Genomic DNA, 9,090 nt, shown 5'->3' with positions numbered 1-9,090 from the left:
CGGATGTTAATAGGAGGTCATTTGTAACTCTAAGCAACGCTGTCTCTGTGCTATGGTGGGGCCTGAATCCTGATTGGAACTTTTCATATGTACTATTATTTGTCAAGAATGTGCGTAACTGGCTTGCCACTACCTTTTCTAATATTTTTGAAAGAAAAGGGAGATTTGAGATTGGTCTAAAGTTATTAAGTTCTCCTTGGTCAAGCTGTGGTTTTTTAATCAGCGGTTTAATAACTGCTAGTTTGAAAGCTGTTGGAACGTATCCTATTTCTAGCGATGAGTTAAAGATATTTAGAACCGGGGTTGACACTACAGGGAATACTTCTTTAAGTAGTTTTGTGGGAACGGGGTCTAATATACAGGACGATGATTTGGATGATGTGACTAGTTTAGAGAGCTCATCTATTGTAGTAGGTTTAAATGAATCAAGATGTTCGTATGGTAGTCTAGTGTTAAGTGAACTAATGGGTAGAGTGGTGGCTGCCTGGGTAGCTACGATGTTTTCCCTAATAGCCGAAATTTTGTTAGAAAAGAAGTTCATGAAGTCGTTACTATTGTGTTGAAGTTTACTATTGGTTTCTGTTTGTTCTTTGTTTCTAGTCAGTTTCGCAACTGTGCTAAAGAGGAAACGAGGGTTATTATGATTCTCATTTATAAGCTTGCTAAGATATGTAGATCTGGCGGTTTTAATAGCCTGTCTGTAGTGTTTAACACTCTGTTTCCATGCTGCGCGCCATACTTCTAACTTTGTGCTTCTATAATTTCTTTCCATTTTTCTAGCTGCCTTTTTAAGGGCTGCTGTGTGATGGTCATACCATGGGGCTGGCGGTTTTTCTTTGAATCTCTTTTTTCGAATGGGAGCAACGGCATCCAATGTGTTAGAACAGACATTGTTTAGGTTTTCTATTTCAATATCTAGATCGTCACAGTTATCTGCTACATGTTTCATTTGGGACAGGTCTGGAAGAGTGCTAATAAAGCTATCTTTAGTGGTGGAAATTATTGTTCTGGCTAGTCGGTAGCATGTTGTAGATTGAGTGATCCTATCTAGAAGTACAGTGTATGACACAAGGTAATGGTCAGAAACTGCATCACTCTGAGGTGATATTTCGACGTCATTAATATTGAGTCCGAGTGACAGAATTAAGTCTAATGTGTGATTACGAGTATGCGTTGGCCCTGTCACGTTTTGTCTAATATTGAGAGAATTTAGAACATCTATAAACGCACGTCCTAATGCGTCTTTTGGGTTGTCCACATGGACATTAAAATCACCAACAATAAGAGCTTTATCTACAGTGACTACAAGCTCAGATAGGAAATCTGCTATTTCATTAAGGAAATCTGCATGGTGGCCCGGTGGTCTATAGATTGTCGCTAAAGCAAAAGAAAGCTGTTTGTGGTTACGATCAGTTATTTCCATATTTAACAACATTACTTCAAATGATTTAAATTTTAGCTCAGATTTTTGGTTTACTTTAAACATTGTGTTGTATATTGTAGCTACACCACCCCCTCTCCCCTTTAATCGAGGTTCGTGTTTATAATAATAGTCTTGTGGGGTGGATTCATTTAAACTAATGTAGTCGTCTGCTTTAAGCCAGGTTTCTGTTAAACAGAGTACATCTAAGTTTTGGTCTGTAATTATTTCATTGACAATAGGTTCTTTATTGGTAAGCGATCTAATGTTAAGAAGGCCGAATTTTAAGATTCGAGATTCATCTGTTAATGTATTGTTTTCTAATTTTATTTGAATCAGATTTGTACCAGATGTAACAAGCGGTGCCCTGTATTTATTTGTTCGGGGAACAGATACAGTTGAAATGTGCTGATATTTCGGTAAGATTGACTCGAAGTGCTGGGATATAAGTGGTCTTGACATATCACGGCAGCTAACAGATGGACGGTTAAGCCGATCCGTCTGTTTCCTGACCTGGGCCCTGGATAGTCATACTATATCAGAATTAAGACTATTGATCAGATTTTTAGTGAGTATAGCACTTCCTTCCGATGACGGATGAAGGCCATCTCGGGTTAGGAGAAATGGTCTTTCCCAGAAATGCTTCCAATTGTCTATAAACCCTACATTATGCTGAGGGCACCACTTTAACATCCATCCATTGAGAGACACTAATCTACTATGTGTTTCATCTCCCCGGTAGGCGGGGAGGGGACCAGAGCATATTACATTGTCTGACATTGTTTTTGCAATTTCACACATCTCCTTAATATTATCTTTGGTGATTTCCGACTGGCGGAGCCTAGTGTCATTCGTGCCGGCGTGAATAACAATCTTAGAAAACTTCCGCTTAGCATTAGCCAGCACTTTAAGTTTGGATCTAATGTCAGACGTTCTGGCTCCCGGTATACAGTCGACTATGGTGTTTGGAGCCTCAATGTTAGTGTTCCTGAGTATAGAATCTCCAATGACCAGGGCACTTTTAAAAGGTGTTTCAGCTGGTATACTCCTTAAGGGATCGAATCTGTTAGAAATTGTCGTTACGTTATGGGTCTTAGAAGGACGCCTTATATGACTATGCCGCCTAACAGTCACCCAGTTTGACCGCCGACTTGACTCTGATGACGGAACCGAGCCATGTGTATTTTGATAAACACTATGCGCGCTCGATACAGTATTTGTAATATTTATATTAGCATCTGATGTCGGAACCGAGCCATTAGTCTTTTCGCTCGATAGATTATTTGCGACAGTAACATTAGCGGTTTTGCTATCCTCAACTAGCGTTCGGATGCGCGATTCTAGTTCAGCAACCTTCTCAGTTAACCTTAATACTTCAATACACTTAGTGCATGTAAACCCCTCTATGCTAACAGCAGAAGCTAAACTATACATGTGGCAAGTAGTACATGTTACAATAACAAGCGGAGTCTTACCGCTTTCATGCTGGGCGATGGCGTCTTCGTTTACCCGAACGCGGTCCCCGGAGCTGCATCGCGTGGGGTGTTCGGTTGTGACACCCCTCGGTCGCCTGCGAACGTCTGGGGCTAGGGTGATGTTTGGCTTGCCGAATCTGCGAAGGCCGGGCAGCGGTTCCTTCACAGCTTCCCGATCGTTTTCATGTCGTTCACGGTCCGTGAAGCTGCATCGCGTGGAATGCATGTTTGTTGCTCGCTTGTGGACGTCGGAAGGCAGGGTGAAGTGGGCGCTGTACCTCGCCTTGGATCTGCTAAAACCGGGAAACAACTCCTCCTCAGCTTCCCGCTCAGGTGAGGATAGGTCAGAAAAGCATATATCAGATGAATCCGCCATTAGATCGGAAAATGCTAGCTTCAGCCTCCACCGTGTGGATGCTAGCTACCATGCTTTGTTGTTCTTTCTTTGTTTTCTTTGTTTCTTTTTTATTTGAAGTTGCTTTGGTATGATGAATAATTGTTAAAAACGCTACATAACTAAAATTAATAAATACATCCATGTACTCCATCCTAGACCATAATAATATGGCATGGAATGGAGTAGCCTACTATATATAACATTACTTTATAAGAAATGACTCAATGTAGCACCAAATACTCCATCCTAGTTTATGTACTTAATACATAAACCTTTAAGCTGGTGGACATGTGTTGATTCAGAATTTTAAGCAGGTGTTTTGTAATATGTAATAATGTAATATATATAAATATAAGAATATATATATAAAATATATAAAAGGGAATTTTAGTTATGTAGCGTTTTTAACAATTGTTTATCATACCAAAGTAGCTTCAAATAAAATAGAAAAAAAAAGGAAAAGAACAACAAAGCATTTTTTAAGTCATTATAGTAGTATTCCTGCAGCCTCGTGGACGATACTGAGAGAACTCCTGGCGTTATATTGAACCAATCAGAATAGAGAAAACAATGAGTCATCAGGAGCCTCATTTCATAGCCCCGCCTTCCCACCCGCGCTTGCAAACTCAAATCAGGGCCTGTGCGAGCCAGGGCTTCAAACGGGCCTCACGGAGCCAATAGCCTCCGACCACCAGCTGCGTAGCCAAAATAAGATGCGTTTGCATTGTCAAGCCAATAGCGCCCCAGCGCTTCAGAAAACCCCGCCCCGAGTCCTAGTTTTAGATTTATGTAAAATAATCTTATTTTAAAATACAGGTATGTGTCACATAGTGACGATTGCACGGGGCGGAACCAAAAGTACGGAAGATTGGTTCCGCCCGTATGGGTTCCTACCCGGACGGGTGAGCGGAAACACCGGAACTTCCGGTGAGACTCCGAGAGGCAAATCAAGCCAGATTAGACGCAGGTGAGGAAGATAAACGCGGCGATTGGGGATTGGACAATCCTAGGAGAGAAAGGATTATAAAGAGGAGTCCAAAAACGCAAGTGGAGGAGTTGAGAAGGCGGCAGCTGTTGTTGTTGTTGTTGGCGCACATCGACTCACCGTTTCGATGCACAGAGGAAGGCCTGGATAAAGTCATGTTTGGAAATGACAAAGGTTGTGCCTGTTGGATGAAGAGGGAGAGAGAAATAAATCGCTGGGCTGAGTATATTGATTGAGGTGATGTTCAAATGACGAAATCTACATGCACTCTTGATGTGTTTAAGCTACTGTGAGAGAATGGCCTACCGGAAGTGTGGGTGAAGGCGTCTTCTAGTCACGGACTGTAGACGAGCAGCGGTGCCATCATCTTCTGAGGAGGACAAAGGAGATATAACAACGGATCAGTATTGTTGTGAGTACATTGAGGATTATATTGAGCGATTTTGTGGAGGATATCTTGTCTAAACGTAGCTGTGAGTTGTCATTTCTAGGATAGCGGCCCTATCACGGAGCAGAGTGGTAGGCGAGCCGGGAAATGGAAATACAGGGGGACACAAGTGGTCGCAACAGCGACGTTTTACTTTTTGGCCTTCTACTGTTAACAACACCCAACGAGCCCGAGACAGGTCTACGAGAGCGGGGTTCTGACCCTATCTTTTTCACGTGAAGTGTGAGGCGTGCTGTGGGTGAGTCTGTGTCTTGCTGTGAGTGTGCACTATGAGTCATTGCTGTGGGTGAGTCTGTGTCTTGCTGTGAGTGTGCACTATGAGTCATTGCTGTGAGATGCTGTGTTTCAACCGTCAGTAGCCATGCCCTCCTATAACAGTCGAAGGGAACGCAAAGGCCGTGGAAGAGCCGAAGGACTTATATTCAACTGTTGTTCAGAGACGCTTGGATGGAGACCCGGGTGTAGTACCTGTAGTAGACCCCCAGGAGTTGCTTTGGCTCGGTGGAGGCGGTGGTGAAGTACAGCGGTGAAAACAGACCAACCGTGAGTAGAACCAAATAAGTGCTGTATTCTACACGAAGAAATTGTGTTATTGTGTAGCGTGACCTACCTGTCGCGGAACCTCTTCAAAAGGGCGCCCCTGTCTATATCTCTACGGCTGTGATCAGAGGAGAGAGAAGGGCAGTGTTCGGCTCGGCACCACGGTAGTGAGTCCCGAAGCACTGGAGTTAGACATCTTGCCACACGAAAGTCTGTGAGTACCAAAATTCAGTTCAGTTCAGTAAACGTTGTTGTAGTCCACCGCCCCGAGCAGTAGCAAATGGGAATGGCCCGTAGTCGGGTGAAGATCGTGCCAAGTGTTTAGAATACTGTTTGAAGCTGCTTACCTGTATATACTCTGTAAATGTCATTAATAATCTTTAGTAATATGCTGAAACTTTGCATTGGTTGTCGATTGAGTCTTAATTGCCAAATATGGTCGGTTTGCAATTTTGGCCTTTTCCCATGGCCTTAAAAATAGTATGTCATACAGAACAGCTTGCCACTGTACGTTAGTATTAACGACGGCAGTGGGGCCTCTGGCCTTAGTCAAACGAGTTCTGTTTCTGTTTCTAAAATCATCAACTATATGTAATACACTTAACCAGCAATAGTTAGCCTGCCCAGAACCGGGCTGACTAGAACCACATTACTGTGTGACACCTGCTTTTTATGTGAACGGCCCCTACGCTAATAAGATTTTGTTTCTCTCTCCCTGTCTCGTCCTCGATCACGAGGACAATAAGACAAACAGATCCAGATCCAGTTCCGGTAAATGTGAAAGTCGGCACACCTCTGATCTACTGGCTGTTCTTCAACGTGATGTCCAGCTGATGCCTGACCAAAGACCACCGGCAGAACCCGCTTAATCTCCGCTTAATCTCCTTCCGTTTCAATGTATATATATATATATATATATATATATATATATATATATATATATATATATCTCCCAAGGGTTTTTTCCTCCTAAGACTTTTTTTTACTTCCCCGGCTAAAATTCCGGGGTTTTTTTCTCCTAGAGGGTTTTTCAACCCGGGGAGGCAGCCTTTTTGGGCTTAACTTCTATACGTTACATTAGTAATACGTTTGCTTATAATGTTGATTTATAGCAGCAGCAAATTTAGCTGCTTGTGCTATCGTGTATTCAGTGGTGGACAGTAACGAAGTAAATGTAATTCGTTACTGTACTTAAGTAGTTTTTTGGCGTATCTGTACTTTACTCAAGTACTTTTATTTTGGGAGACTTTTACTTTTACTTTACTACATTTTAAAGTCAAATATCTTACTTTTTACTCTACTACATTTTGAAAATTCGGTCGTTCCTTTTTATTTATCAGTGGATAAAAAACTTAACTGGATAAAATAAAGCTGCAAAAAAAACAAAAAAACAAAAAAAAAAACGCACACGTGATGCGTCAAACCACCAATCAGGGTACAGCATGCGCTTTTAAACTTGTTTTGGTTGCCGCGCTGGTTCACGAAAGCTAAGAGAGTGCAGCAGCCAGCGTATCGTTTGGAGAATAAAACTGCATTTAAAAACAACGGAGGAAATTACTTGACCCGCCACAACAACAATGGCCTTATTTACGCGAGTTTTTTAAGTCCTTGAAATAGAAGAACGAGTCCTTCGTGTCTTCTCAGCCTGCCTCGAAACTGTGCTATTTCTTTTTACAAGAATACTCCTTCAAATCTAAGGAAACGCGTAGAGGTAAGCCATTTTTATTCTGGTTATATTTTTAAAGGAGCAATCTTAACAGTAGCTTGCAGAAAACTGTTTCATTGTGTAGTTAAAATATATACGATGTTATCATGAATGAACTTTAAGTAAGTTAGCTATGCAGGCTGGAGCTATTTTTAGCCGTATAGTTAGTGCTGTGTTATTGTGAAATGACAATCAATCGCTATCAACACTGTTGTAAAATATAAATGACATTTTGACTAGCCATGCAGTGTATTTTGCTTAAACAGGCAGGTGGATTGGAGTGGTCCTTATACTACATATTATAACTATTATTTTTAAAAGTTTTGCTTCCAAATATATTAATACATTTATTTATGTATTACAATATACATATGACATGCTAAAGCACATTAAATGTTTCTTAAATTATATTCTGTAAGGCTTATTGTATTTGCCAAAGGAAGGGAGACTGGTTTCTAGATATGTATTTAATGTCTGAATCTTTTCTTTTGCAGAGAAAGCATGGTAGCCAACATTAAAAGGTATGTTACTGTAACATCATCAAGGAAAAGAAACCTGGAAAGTGAGGAGGCTCCATCAACCTCCAGATAGTAAAAGAAAACTCCTGTGAACCTGTGCTTAATTCAAGTTTTTACTACACTTAAACTGTTAAATTATTTAACAAATAAATCATGAAATGAGACTTACTGCTCTCAAATCCTGTTATTTCATTTGGTGCTAAAGGAATTGTTTGGCTTTAAGGTTTTAGGCTTATGATAATTTTAATAGACATCAGTGTCTGAATAATTAATGTCCTTCTATTAATAGATTAGTGAGCCAAGAGAGTTTTTTCACATAATTTGAGTTTCGTGACAATATGATACAGACATAATAAATCACAGTACTTTTGTACTTAAGTACATTTTAAGGCAGATACTTTTGTACTTTTACTCAAGTAAAAATTTTAAGCAAGTACTTCTACTTTAACTTGAGTAAAATTTTACCCTGGGTATCTTTACTTTTACTCAAGTACATGATTTGTGTAATTCGTCCACCACTGCGTGTATTATGTTATGCTATCTGTCGATTTTCTGTGCTTTTCACTACATCTATTATGTAAAGCTGCTTTGATACAATTACCAAATTGTGAAAAGCGCTATATAAATCAAATTGAATTGAATTGAATTGAATACTCACCTCTGTCCACTGCCACAGGCATCCGAGTGACTGGGGAGAGACACCAGTGCCTGTATCGTTAATCCTCTGTGTTACAGCTAAAGCCTGCAGAAGGAGAGAAACTGAGCCAGTTATCTGTGGAACACTTACCTTGTTCACCAGCTCAAGTGAGAGAAACATTAGAGCTTGTACGTTAATCCTCTGTGTTACAGCTAAAGCCTGCAGAAGGAGAGAAACCGAGTCCAGTTACCTGTGGAACACATACCTTGTTCACTAGCTCAAGTGAGAGAAACATTGGTGTCTGTACGTAAATCCTCTGTGTTACAGCTAAAGCCTGCAGAAGGAGAGAAACCGAGTCCAGTTATCTGTGGAACACTTACCTTGTTCACCAGCTCAAGTGAGAGAAACATTGGTGTCTGTACGTAAATCCTCTATGTTACAGCTAAAGCCTGCAGAAGGAGAGAAACCGAGTCCAGTTACCTGTGGAACACTTACCTTGTTCACCAGCTCAAGTGAGAGAAACATTGGTGTCTGTACGTAAATCCTCTGTGTTACAGCTAAAGCCTGCAGAAGGAGAGAAACCGAGTTCAGTTACCTGTGGAACACTTACCTTGTTCAGCGGCCCAAGTGAGTGAAATAACAGAGCCTGTGCATAATTCTCTGGGTTACCATTACAGTCTGCAGAAGGAGAGAGCACGAGTCCAGTCACCTGTGAGTACTTACCTTATCCGTCGTCCGAGACACCCCGAGGAGAGAAACACCAGTCCCTTGTGGGGTACCAACCTCGCCACCAGCCACCTAGGTGAGAGAAAGGGATTTTGGCCCCCGCATTGTAACACTTTGTGATTGCAGACATACGATCGTAGAAGGAGGAAGAGACGCTTGGAAACGCTGGAGATACTCACCCGGGTGCAGCATCTAGGACGGGAAGGTCAGCGACATTCTGCGAAGAGACAAACCAAGCA

At 41.3% G+C, this 9,090-nt stretch overlaps 1 long non-coding RNA gene across 1 annotated transcript; it reads left to right on the top strand.

Annotated features, from left to right (window-relative positions):
* Window positions 1–6,421: 6,421 nt before the first annotated feature.
* Window positions 6,422–7,652, top strand: LOC135736174 (uncharacterized). Its single transcript, XR_010527824.2, has 2 exons — window positions 6,422–6,976; window positions 7,465–7,652. It is a non-coding gene; the product is annotated as an uncharacterized lncRNA (long non-coding RNA).
* The last annotated feature ends 1,438 nt before the right edge of the window (window positions 7,653–9,090 follow it).

Source organism: Paramisgurnus dabryanus, chromosome 16 (assembly GCF_030506205.2).
Source record: "Paramisgurnus dabryanus chromosome 16, PD_genome_1.1, whole genome shotgun sequence".
Taxonomy (NCBI): Eukaryota; Metazoa; Chordata; class Actinopteri; order Cypriniformes; family Cobitidae; genus Paramisgurnus; species Paramisgurnus dabryanus.
Note: the sequence above shows the minus strand (reverse complement) of the source record. Positions and strands in the feature narration are given on the sequence as shown.